The sequence below is a fragment of the Lepidochelys kempii genome, chromosome 12, assembly GCF_965140285.1.
Source record: "Lepidochelys kempii isolate rLepKem1 chromosome 12, rLepKem1.hap1, whole genome shotgun sequence".
NCBI lineage: Eukaryota > Metazoa > Chordata > Testudines > Cheloniidae > Lepidochelys > Lepidochelys kempii.
The window spans coordinates 16,911,029-16,927,359 of NC_136391.1; the positions used below are offsets into that span (position 1 = coordinate 16,911,029).

Genomic DNA, 16,331 nt, shown 5'->3' on the forward strand with positions numbered 1-16,331 from the left:
TAATAAAGTTTCAAAACTGTATAAAGTCAATGTTCAGTTGTAAACTTTTGAAAGAACCACCATAATATTTTGTTCAGAGTTACGAACAACCTCCATTCCCAAGCTGTTCATAACTCTGAGGTTCTACTGTACATTATCTGTGAATTCCACTGTAAGCCAATTTATATACCACCATGGAAACTATCTCACTGGTCATCATCATACCAGAATCATCCAGCTAATCCCCTCAACCAGTGCTGTTGGAGGAATCTACCCATACTGCCACAGGGTGTTCTAAAACAGTAAGTGAGTTCTGAATATATACGTAATTTAACAACGTGTAAGCTCTCTGGCGAATGGACCTTTTGTCTGTCCAGCACTATGCACGTTTGTTGGACTATAAATACAAATATTCCATTGAATCTCATTTTGATTTTTCAGATAGTTGCATTGTTTTCCACTTCCCTTAGAAGCTGAAGCTAAAAAAATATATATTTTTTTAAATCACAATCTCAGAGTAACTCCTAAATTTAATTACTTTACAAAATGTAGAAATCTCAAACGCATGCAGGCAAAGAACACTGAAAAACTGAATGTTACATCCAAACACAATGCATTTCATTAACCTGCAGCACAATTATGAATCAACACATTTGTCACTGCAGTGGGACAAAGAGGGGTTTTTTTTTGTTTGTAATATCCTAAGGGGTGGGAGGGTTAGGGATTTTTTTGGCAGTTGTTACTATGCACATGCTAAGCGGAGCACAGTCTAAAAATAAAAATGACTAAATCTGAAACAGGATGCTCATCAGGAACTTGTCAAAAAAAATACAGATCAGTTTGAAAAGGCTACACTGAAATATTTTTTACATTTAGTTTCCTGCTGTACAGGCAGAGTTAAATACACAAACTCTTTCATCTGTGAAAAGAATTGGAATTTTGCTGACAATTCTGTTGATGATACTTGAACCGGAATACAATCCGGTTCACTTCCACTTGCTCAGAGTGGCATTTCTGCAGCGCCAGCAGACATCAAACCTCATTTGGTTGTGCCTCTGAATACAAACCCGGAGTAAAAAAGGTGCCATTTTACAGAGCCACTTCTCACAGCAAAACCACATTTATGCTTCTAGGCTATTCCAAAGAGAACCAGTTCTGCCCTTTCATACATATGCATGACTCCTGTTGACTTCAGCGAGACTGAGGCCATGTCTACAACTAGTGAGCTTACAGCAGCACAGCTGTGCCGATACACTGCTGTAAGATTGCTCACATAGCCACTCTATGTCAGAAGGAGAGAGCTCGCCCGTTGACATAATAAAGCCACTGCCATGAGCAGCGGTAGCTATTCCACACCGGCGCTTCTGTCTGTGTAACTTATGTCTCTCAGGGGCGTGGTTTTTTTCACACCTCAGAGAGAAATTGTACTGACAAAGGTGGTAGTGTGGACATGGCTTGACATCAGATGTATAAAAGAGCAGACTTGGGCCCCAAGAGGCCAAACTTAAACAAGTTCATGAACATCTGAAATTACTTTTAGATCGTGCTGATTTAGGGGAAAAACTGAATTTCTTCACATTCAGGTTCCACTTTCAGAGAGGAAGAGATACTGTGCTCAGAAATAGCCTCAATTCAGCCATCAGTGGGGGTAGCTGTACCAGTGTTGATCCCAAGATGTAGACAAAAATGAGATGGGCTTTGCTCAGTTCAGCTAACTCGGTCTTACTGCTGCTTCTAACAGGCCTCTTTGGACCAGCATCCTCAGTCCTCTAGAACCCCTCTGTGAGTAAGGGGGAACATACCACAGAGCTGCTGTCCTCCCACATACTGACCCCACAACCCCATGTATGCCTGACATAGTCCTCTTTCATAGGCAGCATCAGGAGGGAAAAGGGGAAGGAGATTAGAGCCAACATTTTAATTTACTGTAAAATTAACTGTTTGAAATCATTTTCTCATGAACTCATTTTCCCCCCATTGAGAGCCAGATTGTCAGAGGTGCTCGTATTCCCAGCAGGTGCCAAGTGCACACTATCTATACACACTGACCTCTCGTCCAGAGGTCTAACTAAAATGAGTCATGCCAGTAACCTATAACACCTTATTCCACAGAAATAGTCTCTCTCAAATGTCAATCCATTAAATTGATTACCCGGTTGGAAACTGCACGGGTCATGTCTGATGACTACCTATGAAAATACTCCATTTTTCGCCTATAGTTAATATAACAAGATGCTAAGCATTTACATAGATTAAAATAAAAAGTACCTGAATCAATCCATCTGATTTTCCTCTTTTAAAGCTGTTTTAAAGAAGGGCTTTCACCCTGGAACAAAACTTTCAAATCTATCAACATTTAAACAAATATATGCACCCATCACATGTTTTTCAACATTTCTCTTTGCATATTTGCTAAATACTAACGCTGTTGCAATAGACTGAAGCCATTATAAAATAGGGCTAAAGTGCAAAACCAGGCAGGCATCTTATTAGGCTAGAAACAGGCTTGTAAACCAAAACCCAGATCCAAACTCCCACTCAACCTGAGGAAATTCAAGCTGCATCTGTGCTAGGACATATTTTTGCTGCTAGGACATATTTCTTATTAAACCCCATCTAACTTCAACTGCAGGTAGGGTGACCAGATGAAACTGAGAAAATATCGGGACACACGGGGGAAGCAAAAAAAAAAGAAAGAAAACGCCAGAGCAGCCAAAGCTGCAATATCGGGACAAATTGTGTCCCGATCGTGCATCAGTCGGGACGTGGGACAAAGACCTAAAAATTGGGACGTCTGGTCACCCTAACTACAGCAGTGATTGATGGGAGACACACATACACACAACCCACCAACTATTCTCTCTGTATAAATGTTTTTCTCCTCTCACTGCCTCCAACTCAAGTTTGCTTCAGCATTAAAGTCCTCCATCCTGTGAGCTGTTAGGCTCACTCTGTACAAGGTGCTAAGTGCCCTCCACTCCAATTGATGCTGAAGGAGTTAACCGTGTTTGGCACCTTGCATGAAGCACTCAACACCTTGAAGAATCAGGACCATAAGGCCTGACCAGAGCCAACTGAAGTCAATGGAAAGGCTCTCGTTGACTTCAGTGGGCTTTGGATCCAGCCCTCCGACTTCTGCCTACCTGTATCCAATCTTCTGTGGTTTACCTTGCCATTTTATTGGAATTATTTTTTTTCTTCATCATGCAGGTTATATGGATGGAAAACTGTATGTCTGAGTTAAAGTGACTCATCACTAGGTGGGGTCTGATCATTCACCAAAGTTCTTTGAAAATAAGCCTCCAGCATAACAAAAATAAATTCTATATAAAAGCACAATATATATAAATTAACAATAATTTGGACACAAACTCCCAGCATCCAGCAAATACAGTGCAAATGAAGACCATGAGCTGCTAAATACCATTACAATAAACCCTTGAACTGGTTAAAAAAGAGAGATTAAAATCACGACCAGTATAATCATCAGTCACATGTAGTCTCAAATTTGTCAGCCTATCTTAGGCATTTATGATAAGGCTGCTCCTGATACAAGACATGTACTCTAAGACCTCCCAGCTTAATCAAAGTCACTTTTACAAAATACTCTTTACATTACTTCTATTGCTATTAGATCCAAAGCCCTTGGCTCTGAACACCAGCCTTTTACAAAGGGAGTATTATAAACAGGAATGTATTATTTTATTAACTAAGTGTCTCAGAGAAATACAGAATGTTTTGTGGGGCATTGGATGATTCCTTCACTCTTGGTAAATTCTTGACAGTCCCATGGTGATTCACACACCTGCAAAAGGCTGTTGATACATGTCTGACTCAGTAGCACTTTCTGCTATTCCAATGATGCCACAACGTATTGCCAAGAGGCAACTGGCAAGTTTCCTGACAATACAATGTCGCTGAGGAAACGCTAACAACGTGCCTCGTTTAGTCAACCGCCTTTCAGTTTATTTACATTTCCAATGAGTGGAAAAAAGTCCGACGTTTTGGTGTGCATGAAAGTGTTCTTGTTCTTACATGGCTGCTGATTGAGTTTGCTGTGCTGTTTGACCCTTTGTACTCTTTCATACACTCAAGCCCTGTTTCTGACCCCAACACACAGACTACTTTTGGCCTGTCATAGGTCCCAGGAGATGTTTTCTGTAAAGTCTTAAGAAATTTAGGCAAGCCATTTTAGGGGATATTTTTTCAGTAAATTTATAACAAGTATACTGGATGGTAGATATTTCAAACCACTTCCCAGCGGGACCAGGCTTTCCACTGGTGTTCTGCACAGCAGCATGAAAAAATCCTTCTTTAACCCACCACTTTGGCTGAGGAGCAGCAGAGGAAGTACTTTAAAACCCCCTGCTGTTGGTATGCTCCCACTCCACAGGAGTAACTATCCAGTGGATTCATGACAGAATAGATCCATCAATGCAGCTGTCCCTACACACCACCACCACCAGATACCCTTAATTTCCAGGCACACCTCTGCCAGCTCTGCCCACACGGGTTTGGCTGGGCTATACAGCAGGGTAACAAGACTAGGTGTCTTGACGTGTTCAATATATCTAGATGCACAGGAAAAGATTCAATGTTGTCCTGTTCAATTACTGACAAAGCCATGACGTGATTCCCTTGCAGAAAGTGTTATAACAATCTTGCAAATTAGAAAACTCTGACTTGTACAAGTCACATGCTAAACGGCAGTTATCTACATTGCTCTTGTAAGAGAAAATGATACAAGGGACTGTATTACTTTTTAGCAAAAAGTAATACATAACACATAGGTTAGTGAGCATTTGAATACATAGCAAGGTCATCTTCGAATTCAGCTTCAGCAACTTGTTAGTAGAAGGGTACAGAAAGCTGCTTAAGTATGACCAGCAAATATACCCTATAAACCTCCAGCATATGGAAACTTCAGTGCAACATTGATTCTTCATTGCCAGGAGTATGTTCAGTCAGGTTCACAGGAACAAGAAGTTCCTGTTATTTAACTGCTTCATTATAATTTTGGTGGCCTTTGTCATTTTTATTTTTACCCAGAATCTGCCATTTATTCACATAAGAAAAGAAAGTGGGCCATATAAAACACAGTCTTTGATCCTCATTTCTAGTTACAGAATAATAATTACATGCATCCTGAAATGCCTTACAGCTACTCATACGTACACGTAGTAGCAATGAAACACAGCCCTCTCTTGACTCAGGGGACAGCAGCCAGTGCACAGTAATATGGGGAGGGAAGAGTTTTTGCCATTGATCCTGAAGGAAACAGTACCTTGAATCGGGTTGCTTTTTGTTTGTTTGAAATCACTGAAAAACCCATGCACAATAAACTATTAGGATTCCAATATAACCCAGTGATAGCCTATGACAATTGGATTGCAGTAACTATTATGGAAGAGAATGTTTGGTTTGTATTAAAACAAAGGAGGTTTCTGTTTGAAGGATACCCTGCAACATAAACACACATATCTTAACTCCATTACCAAGCTATGAGACAGAGCAATCCTGTGGATAGGGCAAGAACTGAGGGCTGGGAGACCCAAGTTCTAATCCTGACTTTGCCATTCATAATTGCATGACTGTGGGCAAGTTACTTAACTTTTTATGCCTGAAATGGAGAGGATACTTGCCTTGGTAATCATCGACACATGAAAAGTGTTAGAAGTATTATTGAACAAAACAATTATACCAGCCACACAGCTGTGTATTCATCAGGCACATTACTATATATTCAATGTGCCTATAGCATCATCGCCCAGAGGCCCAAATCAGTGCTCTTACAACCACATAATTAGAGCCCTACCAAATTCACGGTCCATTTTGGTCAATTTCATGGTCATCCGATTTTGAAAATCGTAAATTTCATTATTTCAGCTATTTAAACCTGAAATTTCGCAGTGTTTTAATTTTTGGGATCTGACTCATAGAGGAATTCTAGACCATCTCTGAAGGTAGCACAGAAGTAAGGGTGGAAATACTGTGACTCCCCTAAACTAACCTTGCGACACCTCCCCCCGCCCACAACTCCCTTTTGGGTCAGGGCCCCCAATTTGAGAAACACTGGTCTCTCCCATGAAATCTGTATAGTTTAGAGTAAAAGCACACAAAAGACCAGATTTCATGGTCTGTGACCCGTTTTCATGTCCGTGAATTTGGTAGGGCCCTACACACGAGAGAGAGTCTATATTCTGAAGAGCGTTCTGTCCAATTTAAGGCAATGCAACAGGTGGGCTTAGTAAGGCCAGGTCTACACAGCAAACTTATCTCAGTATAACTACATCGTTCAGGCATGTGAAAAATTCATGCCTCGGAGCGATGCAGTTATATCAGCACAACTCCTAGTGCAGACAGAAGCCCTCCCGCTGGCATAGCAGAATCTTTACTAACGCATGACAGAGGTGAAGCTGCAGCTTTTTAAGTATATTCCCGCCCAAAAAGAAGGGAGCTAGAAGAAAAGCCACAGCAATAGGAACCTGTGGCTATGTACACAAGTTAACTGCACAGTTTGCAGTTTTGAGTTAATTTTTTTAAAGGTGTAAACAAACAAAAATATTAATCCTAACAGTAATACTGACTTGCCACATGTATCTAACCAGTACCAGTTGTTTATTGTCTATAATTCTACTGTGATACATATGGTAACACCGCTATTATTTTCCATTTACATTCCATATGTTCCAAAAACATAGGAAACATGCCCCTCTCCAAATGTTTTGGGAAGTACCTCTTTTGGAACTCTTCAATGACAGAGAAGTACAAGTTCGCATATGGAACTTTAACAATGAACTTCCAAACTGATCAAGAAATTAACCACAATGACCCAGTAAGCATGGGGGGAAGCTCTTCTCTTTTAGCTAAGGCAACAAGAGACTGAAAATTAACTAAGAACTGCCGCAAGTGCTAAACCAGATCAAAGACCTTCACAGCATTTTATCAATCAGAAGAGTCTATTTTTGTATTTTATTTACAGATAAAAGGCCCTGATCCTGTAATATACTCCCCAGTGATTTCAGTGGGTCTCTGCATAAGCAGAGGTTTCTGTCTATGCACAGCTCACTGCAGAATCAGGGCCACAGTTTCATATTTTCATTTATACCTCAGGTATGTTAAACCACTTACATTTTAAATTTCAATAAAGGAAGTTTACTGCTCAAATTCAACAAAACAACTGATAACAATATAGGCAACCCAAATAAAATTTCAATCAAAAAGCCACTCACCTGAATTATAAGGTTCAACAGCTCAGCCTTTTATGTTACGTAATAGAAAACGTGTCCAATATTTTGAAATATCAGTTTTAGTGTACACGGCACAGTCAAGTTTAAGTTGTGCCACTTTTTTAAAAAAAAATTGAATACTTAGGATAATACTAAAAAAATGTGAAACTCACCATGAACTTTCACTGGCTTGTGACTGAAAATTTGTTTTTTTAAACAATTTAACTTTGAAGTTAAATTCCATCTGAATACAGTCCACCAACATAAGTCATAACTTGCACAGGCAGCTGCCTGGATCTGCAAAACATTGCGTAAAGGATTCTTACATTCAATAGATGAGTGCTTGTAATGTCTTTACATCAATTCCCCACATATTTCAAAGTCAGCGTACAGCAAATTGTTCACCTACTTAAAGCTCCATTCTTCGCAGTTAGAAAGAAGATAAGCAATATAGCTGAAGATGGAGTTCAAAATACAGATATATTCCTAATAAATCCCCAATCACACAGAGACTTGCATGCGTGCTTAGTTTGGCCACATCAAGTCAATGAGCGCAAAGTTAAGCAGTTCATAAGTCTTCACAGGTTTGGATCTAAAACCTACAAAAATATCCAAACTTGATACAGATTTTAACACTTTCCTGAAAAAAAAGATTCCTACAATATGGTTACTAAGCAGTAAGATCAATAAATTCAAGTATGATAAAGATTTAGTATCTTCAGTATCACTTGTATGCACAGGAAAAGCTAGAATGGTGAATTTTTAAACGTATGTTGCTACATATCTCCCATTAAGAACCCTACTGAATAGTTTTGAAATACTCAAAATGTTTCCTCTTTTTTCCCCATTTCGAACAGTAAAATGTATGTATCAGTGAACACTAGATTTCAGGGTTTCATGGAGGTATTACTTACAAATTACTCTATTTTTGAAAATATATTAAGCTGAGGATGAATGTGCACTTCCTGATTTTAATAGATTATGATCCGATTTGACTAACAGGCAAAAATACAAGCTTATCAGCTGTAATATCCTGTCAACCTACCAAATAATCATCTTGAATCTTTGTAGCTTTTATCTTTTTTAAAAAACAGATCCTTTGTTTCTTTCATTAATATTTACTGTCCACCACTTATAATCCCTAGAAGAAATACTCAGTTTTTGAAACTATACTACAGTTGAGATGTTTAAAGAACTTTCCTGAAGAACTTTAGTAATGACTGGGCACCTTCTCAAGGAAGGTGGGGAGGATAGTAAAGCTAGTTTAGATCAACGAGAGTCCAGTCCTCATGTGACTTCAAATGGGACTAGTCACTAAGGGTCAGATTCTAATATCTTAACCCATGTTAAAAAGTGTACCACACTGAAGTCAATGGAACAATTCATGAAGTAAGGTGCAACTGAGAGAGTACAGGTATCAAAATCTTGTTCTAAATAATAGTAGCAGTATTAAGCATTATGCGCAGAAGTAAAGGTGTGCTCAATCAGACCCATAAACTGGGATTTTCAGAAGAAGCCTCAAGGAATTGCACCTACCACCTAAAATCTCCTCTGAAAATCCTAACCATTGCATCTCTACTCATGTTCTCTCCCTTGGATCCACATCCCCATGTGGATAGAAAAATAACCCACCTTTGGAAAACCTTGCTCCTTGTCAACCCAGAATGAAGCATCAGGGTTGTGTCAGGTGTTACGTCTCCACAATAACCAAACCATTTTCAATACTAGTTAAGGAGAGCCAGAAAATACCCACCGCTGGTATGCGGTACTTCTCATTCATAGGGCCCTTCATTTTCAGTTTTAATTTTATTTAATTTTTCCCAGGGATTTATCAGTGTTTATTACCACCACAACAAAAACATGTAAAAAATCAGTGCAAAAAACTATTTATAATTTTTCTGGGTCAATATCAGGATTTATTTTGGTGGACGGAAAGATGCAGGGGAAGGGGAGTATTCAGTAGATTAATGCTCTGAATTCTGTTCATCAATGTGGCTTGTGGCAGAACTAAATCAGAACTCAAAACACAATGCCACCTCTGAGTTTAATAAAACAATCTCTCTCTAATCCCAAATAAAACTTTTCATTTGACCAAACAGTTTAATGTTGCAGACATCGAACTATTAGCCTATAAATATTTACATGTAATAATTGGGTCACACCATTTGTAGCGCATACACTCAACTTCATCCTTTTCTCCTTTTTTTTTAAAACTTTTGAATACTTTCTTGTGTTCTGAAACGTATTCTGACATAGATTTTCATTTTCTTCCCATTTTAGTATGTCAAATCTTTAAACTGTTATCTGCTTACAGCTTGAAAAGTGTACATGGTGGGCGTGAGATTCATCAGTATGTTCAGATGCACACACGCTTCAGAGCTTGCGTGCGTGCCTGTTTGTTTATTGTGTGAATCTTCTAGACCAGAGGTGAGCAAACTACGGCCCGTGGGACCATCCTGCCCGGCCCCTGAGTCCTGGCCCAAGAGTCTTGCCCCTGGCCCCTCCCCTGCTGTTCCCCCTCCCACGTAGCCACGCAGCCACATGAGCAGCGGGGCTGTGAGCTCCTGCTGCTCTGAGCAGCATGGTAAGGGGGCAGCAGCGGCGCATGCAGCGGTGGGGTGGGGGGGTTGGGTAGGAGGTCCCGGGGGGCAGTCAGGGGACAGGGAGCAGGGGCGGTTAGGGGTGGGGTGGTCCCAGGGGGCAGTCAGGTGACAGGGAGCGGTTGGATGGGGCAGAGGTTCTGGGGCAGTCAGGGGTCGGGGAACAGGAGGGGTTGGATAGGGCGTGGGAATCCTGGGGGGAGGCGGTTTGGGGCAGGGGTTCTGAGGAAGACAGACAATCAAGGTGCAGGAAGTGGGAGGGGCGAATGGGGGGGGGCAGGCTGTTTTGGGAGGCACAGCCTTCCCTACCCGGCCCTCCATAGAGTTTCGCACCCGATGCGGCCTTCTGGACAAAAAGTTAGCCCATCCCTGTTCTAGATTAATACATAGCCTTACTTCAACAGGCAGCTTTGCATATACACACAGACTAATGTGTTATCATAATACATATATCTCGGGCCTTACCAAATGCATGATCCATTTTGGTCAATTTCACAGTCCTAGAATTTTAAAAATTGTAAATTTCATGATTTTAGCTCTTTAAAACTGAAGTTTCACAGTGTTGTAATTGTCGGGGTCCTGACCCATAAAGGAGTGGTGGGGAAGGGCGGGGTCACAAGGTTATTGTCGGGGGGATTGCGGTCCGGCTACCCTTACTTCTGAGCAGCTGCTGGCGGCGCCGCTGCCTTCAGAGCTGGAGAGCGGCAGCTGCTGACCAAGAGCCCAGCTCTGAAGGTAGAGCTGCCAGCAGCACCGCAGAAGTAAGGCTGGCCTGGTGTGGAGTTGCCACCCTTACTTCTGTGCTGCTGCCTGCAGAACTGGGCTCTCAGTCAGCAGCCACCGCTCTCGGGCCACCCAGCTCTGAAGGCAGCAGTGCAGAAGTAAGGGTGGCAATACTGAAACCCCCCCTAAAATAACCTTGTGACCCCCTGCAACTCCCTTTTGGGTCAGGAGCCCCAATTTGAGAAATACTGATCTTCCTCGTGAAATCTGTATAGCATAGGGTAAAAGCACACAAAAGACCAGATTTCATGGGCGGGGCGGGGGGGGGGGGGGAGAACGACACAGATTTCACAGTCCGTGATGCATTTTTCGATGGCCGTGAATTTGGTAAGGCCCTACGCTATCTCATGCAATGTATTGTGATTTCCTAATAAAACAAGTATTTTTATATATTTGAATGATACAAAAGTAGAGTGAAAAACAAAACCCAGGAATTTTTATTTTAAAAAATTGGTTTAATCTGCAAACGCAGGGGCTTACTTATATACTACTGTCACTTCTTAATCAGTCTACGTGCTTGTGCAGCACAGACAGCCCTTGATATTCTGAAGAGCAAATGACAAGAAAAGAAACCTGTTTCTCCAGTATCGGTTTATTTATAATTTTATATCCCTCCCCAGCGACAGGTACCTGGACACCTATAATCAATAAAACAATCTTTTTAAAAATAAAATCAGAGTAAAAACACAAGCATTTAATCTAAAACCACCACAACAGACTTTCAACATAAAAGTTCCCTAGGTGCTCAGTGAAGTCTCACATTCATTATATATTTATATATATTATATACTTTATATATAAATCCAAAACCCCAAAGCAAGCAAACATTCCCAACTACAAAATGGACTGGATAGCTTTCTAAAAGAAATGTTGCAGTTCAGCCAGGAGTATGCAACTGACAAAGGAATCACTGAGTGATATTCCATGGCCTGTGTTATACAGGTCAGACTAGATGATCATAATAGTCCTTTCTGGCCTTAAAATCTATTATATTATTCCTAAATCAAAGATATAACTCAAGAAATAAATCTGTAGCCAGGCAGAGTGGGAAACCCCAGGATTTTCTGTAATTCCCAAAGATATAGTGTCTTTTTTGATAAATGTATAACTCCCAGTCACACAAACATATGTATTAAATGGAGACACTGCTATCTGTTTTCTATTTAGGCTAGCATCTAAATTAATTATCTCCAAATTATCACCTGGTCTTTCACTTAGCACACGCCATATGGGTATCAATATGTCCATAATTCAGTCCCTAAGTATCTTTCTTGTTTTCTATTAATCCCATTGTCATTAACTTCACTAGAAACTAGGGCTGTCAAGTGATTAAAAAAACTCAATCATGCGATTAATTGTGCGATTAAAAAATTGTGCACTTAATCATGCTGTTAAACAATAATAGAATACCATTTATATAAATATTTTTGGATGTTCTCCACATTTTCTAATATCTTGATTTAATTACAACACAGAATACAAAGCGTACAGTGCTCGCTATTTGTTATTACAAATACTTGCATTGTAAAAAAGAAACAGTATTTCAATTCACTTAATACAAGTACTGTAGTGCAATCTCTTTATCATGGAAGTTGAACTTACAAATGTAGAATTATGTACAACAAATAACTGCATTCAAAAATAAAACAATGTAAAACTTTAGAGCCTACAAGTCCTCTCAGCCCTATTTCATGTTCAGCCAATCGCTCAGACAAACAAGTTTGTTTACATTTGCAGGAGATAATGCTGCCCACTTCTTGTTTACAACGTCACCTGAAAGTGAGAACAGGTGTTCACATGGCACCGTTTTTACTGGTGTTGCAAGATATTTATGTGCCAGATGTGCTAAAGATTCATATGTCCAGTCATGCTTCAACCACCATTCCAGAGGACATTCGTCCATGCTGATGATAGGTTCTGCTCGATGACGATCCAAAGCAGTGCGACCGATGCATCTCCATTTTCATCATCTGAGTCAGCTGCCACCAGCAGAAGGTTGATTTTCTTTTTTGGTGGTTCGGTTTTCATCTTTCCCGCATCGGAGTGTTGCTCTTTTAAGACTTCTGAAAGCATGCTCGACACCTCATCCATCTCAGATTTGGAAGGCACTTCAGATTCTTAAACCTTGGTTCGAGTGCTGTAGCTATCTTTAGAAATCTCACATTGGTACCTTTTTTGCATTTTGTCAAATCTGCAGTGAAAGCGTTCTTAAAACTAACAACATGCTGGGTCATCATCTGAGACCGCTATAACATGAAATATATGGCAGAATGCGAGTAAAACAGAGCAGGAGCTATACAATTCTCCCCCAAGGAGTTCAGTAACAATTTAATTAACGCTTTTTTTTTTTTAAATGATCATCATCAGCATGGAAGCATGTCCTCTGGAATGGTGGCCAAAACATGAAGGGGCATATGAATGTTTATCATATCTGGCACTTACATACCTTGCAATGCTGGATACAAAAGTGCCATGCAAATGTCTGTTCTCACTGTCAGGTGACAATGTAAATAAGATGAAGGCAGCATTATCTCCTGTAAATGTAACCAGACTTGTTTGTCTTAGCGATTGGCTGCACAGGAAGTAGGACTGAGTGGACTTGTAGGCTCTGAAGTTTTACATTGTTTTGTTTTTGAGTGCAGTTATGTAAAAAAAAAAATCTACATTTGTAAGTTGCGCTTTCATGGCAAAGAAATTGCACTACAGTACTTGTATGAGATGAATTGAAAAATACTATTTCTTTTGTTTATCATTTTACAGTGCAAATATTTGTAATAAGAATATAAAGTGAGCACTGTACACTTTGTATTCTGCATTGTAATTGAAATCAATGTATTTGAAAATGTTGTAAAACATCCAAAATATTTAATAAATGTCAATTGGTATTCTATTGTTTAATAGTGCAATTAAAACTGGAAATAATCATGATTACTTTTTTTGGTTAATCACGTGAGTTAACTGCGATTAATAAACAGCCCTATTAGGAACAATTTTAAAAATGCAATGGCTGTTTTACAAGAATGCCCACGGATCCTGATTTCTGTTCTCAGTAGCCTCTGGCATGCTACATGACATACAGTGGAAGTCAACATGAACCTACTATGCCCAGACAGTGGCATTCTGGATATCACTGTTATTTTCCATTCTGAGTACAATGGAAAATTGCAGTATCACACATGGTGATTGTTGGCCCCTGTTGACTTTAATGGCAATCATTGCAAAGTAAATATCTTCAAAACCTAACCATTTGTGTCACCACACACACAAAGTGTAATCCATCATGGGTTTTAACAGCAGACATCATACCAATCTAATCTTATGATTAAAGGAGATGGAAAGAGCAAATAAAAAGTTGATAAGCCAATACTCTTAAATAAATAAAAAGTTCATAAGCCAATACTCTTAGACTAGGATGCCTTAAATAAAAGGCATTTTGATTTAGGTCATAATTTAAGCCTCTTAGAAAGTTTCTTTTCTCTTTCTCAGTATTTGTTATTAAAACATAAATAAGAATATTACGATATTGTCAGTGTCTACCTATCTTCAAAAGATATTTTATCATAATAGCTGTAGGTCTTCTAAATTTGTATTTCGGTGCTGGCCTTAAGTGCATATCCCCTCTTTAGAGTATACTTCCGTATTTTGAACTACAGAACAGGGTATTAAGACTGCTAGTCTGTGTGTGTACACACAATAAAACCTTTGGTTATTTCTCTTTCTAATCAATTATCTTCAAAATGCTTGCTCATCTTCCAGTGTCCCTGTTACAGGAAAAAACAGTGTTTTGTCTTGTAGCAAATCATAATCAGAAAACACTGTCTAAATGTTTTTAGTATTTACATCTCACTGAAAAACAGCAGATTTTTCCTTACTGAGCCAAATTCAAATATCGTAGTTAGTATTTATTTTAAAACAGTTCAAAATTGCTTTCAAATGTATTTTCCAATTGTCAGCACTCCTGTTGACCAAGTCCTGGCTTCTTCAATAGATTCTAAATTACTTCCAAAGACCATAAAGTTGTAAAGAGACCTACTTATGAAATAAACATTAGGCTTCATAGATTTTGGAGAGATCCCTGTCTTCAGTATTAACTATATGACAATATGCCATTACAAAATGTTGTACTTGATTTATCTCAAACAAATAAAAAGTACCAATAATAGAGTCTGATTGCCCTGGTAAACATTTTGGAATGTTTTTAGCCAGTTATTAAGCTGAAGTCACATAAGTCTCCATAGTGTAAAACTTTCCCACTGAAATTAGAAGTGAATCACAGATGTATGATTCTTTTGGCCTACCAAACATTGACCAATCTCTTGAGAAACGTTTGCAAGTTTTCTCTCTGATTTCCTAATACCTCTTTCAGTGATGTGTCAAGCCACATTATGTGGAAATATTAGAAAAAGGCACCCAAACACTCCACTACTGTTAAGACAGCTTCCTGGCTTCATGTTGTTCTGCTGTGCAAAACACAAGGCCAGTAAGTTATGTTTTCAATCATCTGGCCCATGTAATCAAGGAACAATCATCAACCCCTGAGTTTACCAGATTTCCTCACATCTACAAAAGCAGGACATTTTTATTATCAGAAGCTGCTATAGCTTGTAAAAATGTAATTAGTGGTATCTCCCCTCAAGACAACTGCTTTTAATGGAAAATCATTTATACCTTAAATGAGTCAACATTAACTAAGGCCCTGATCCTGTCAAGATTTACACAGCTGTTTAGCTTCACACACTGCAAGCAGTTTCAATAGAACTACTCACAATACAATCAAGTTAAGCACACGTGTAAGTCTTTGCAGAAAGTAGTCTGTAGAACTTCCTGCCATAGATTTCAATATCTCCATTCGGTTAACATAAACCTCTTACAAACACACATTGATCAGGACCAAAAGGTTCTGTATCTTCAGTGTTTTATTAGAACTTCCTGACCCAAGTAAGATTTACCAGCTAAACCATAACTTCCACTCTCAGATGCTGAGATAATATTGTTTGTCTGCTGCTGTCCTCTTCTACAAAGAAAGGCCCATCCATCACTGATTATGGATTGAGAATTTCTAACACAGAAAATATTTAAACACACAGGACAACTTCTGCTCTCCAGTATGCACATAAAACTCTCACTGACTTCAATGGGAGTTGTGCATGCATATTGGAACGTATGATCTGGCTCACTCCATTTTTCTGTTCTCAATCATGCTTCACCACATAATTTTGTCACAATTGGTTTTACTATAATTTGCTAACATCAAGTGCATCAACTTCAGAAACAGGTTCTGGCAAGTCTTACATCATCTCTATTCAGATTCCTTGGGTGCAGTTTGTCTGCTATTTGTCATATGGTGAGACATCCTGACTCACTAACTTCCATGTGTGCCTGGGTTACTGTAAAGCTATAAGTTGTTTTAAAATATTTTATATTTCGGTCATTACCGCTTTTAGAACTTTGTATGAAATTCAAAGGGATTCTGACCTAGGTCAGCTCAAAGTCTCATTTCTAAAGCCTTGATCCTACAAACACTTACACACTTGCTTACCTTTACTCCCACTGAGGGACTACTCAGCATAGTAAAATTAAGCCTGGGTGTGTTTGGAGAACCCGGGCCCAGAACTGGAGGACTTGTCTTCAACTCTTGGGGAACAGGAGAATGGAAGAGACTAGAGGGATACACACACAACTGTCGCAAACTGAACTTGCTTTAGGAAGAGGCTGGCTTTCAGTCCAGTTAGCAACTCGC

General features: G+C 39.4%; 1 protein-coding gene across 2 annotated transcripts in view; it reads right to left on the bottom strand.

The window, feature by feature from the left end:
- The window catches only part of ADCY7 (adenylate cyclase 7), a 119,045-nt gene that overhangs the window by 102,148 nt on the left and 566 nt on the right, over nucleotides 1-16,331 (bottom strand). The window lies entirely within an intron of this gene.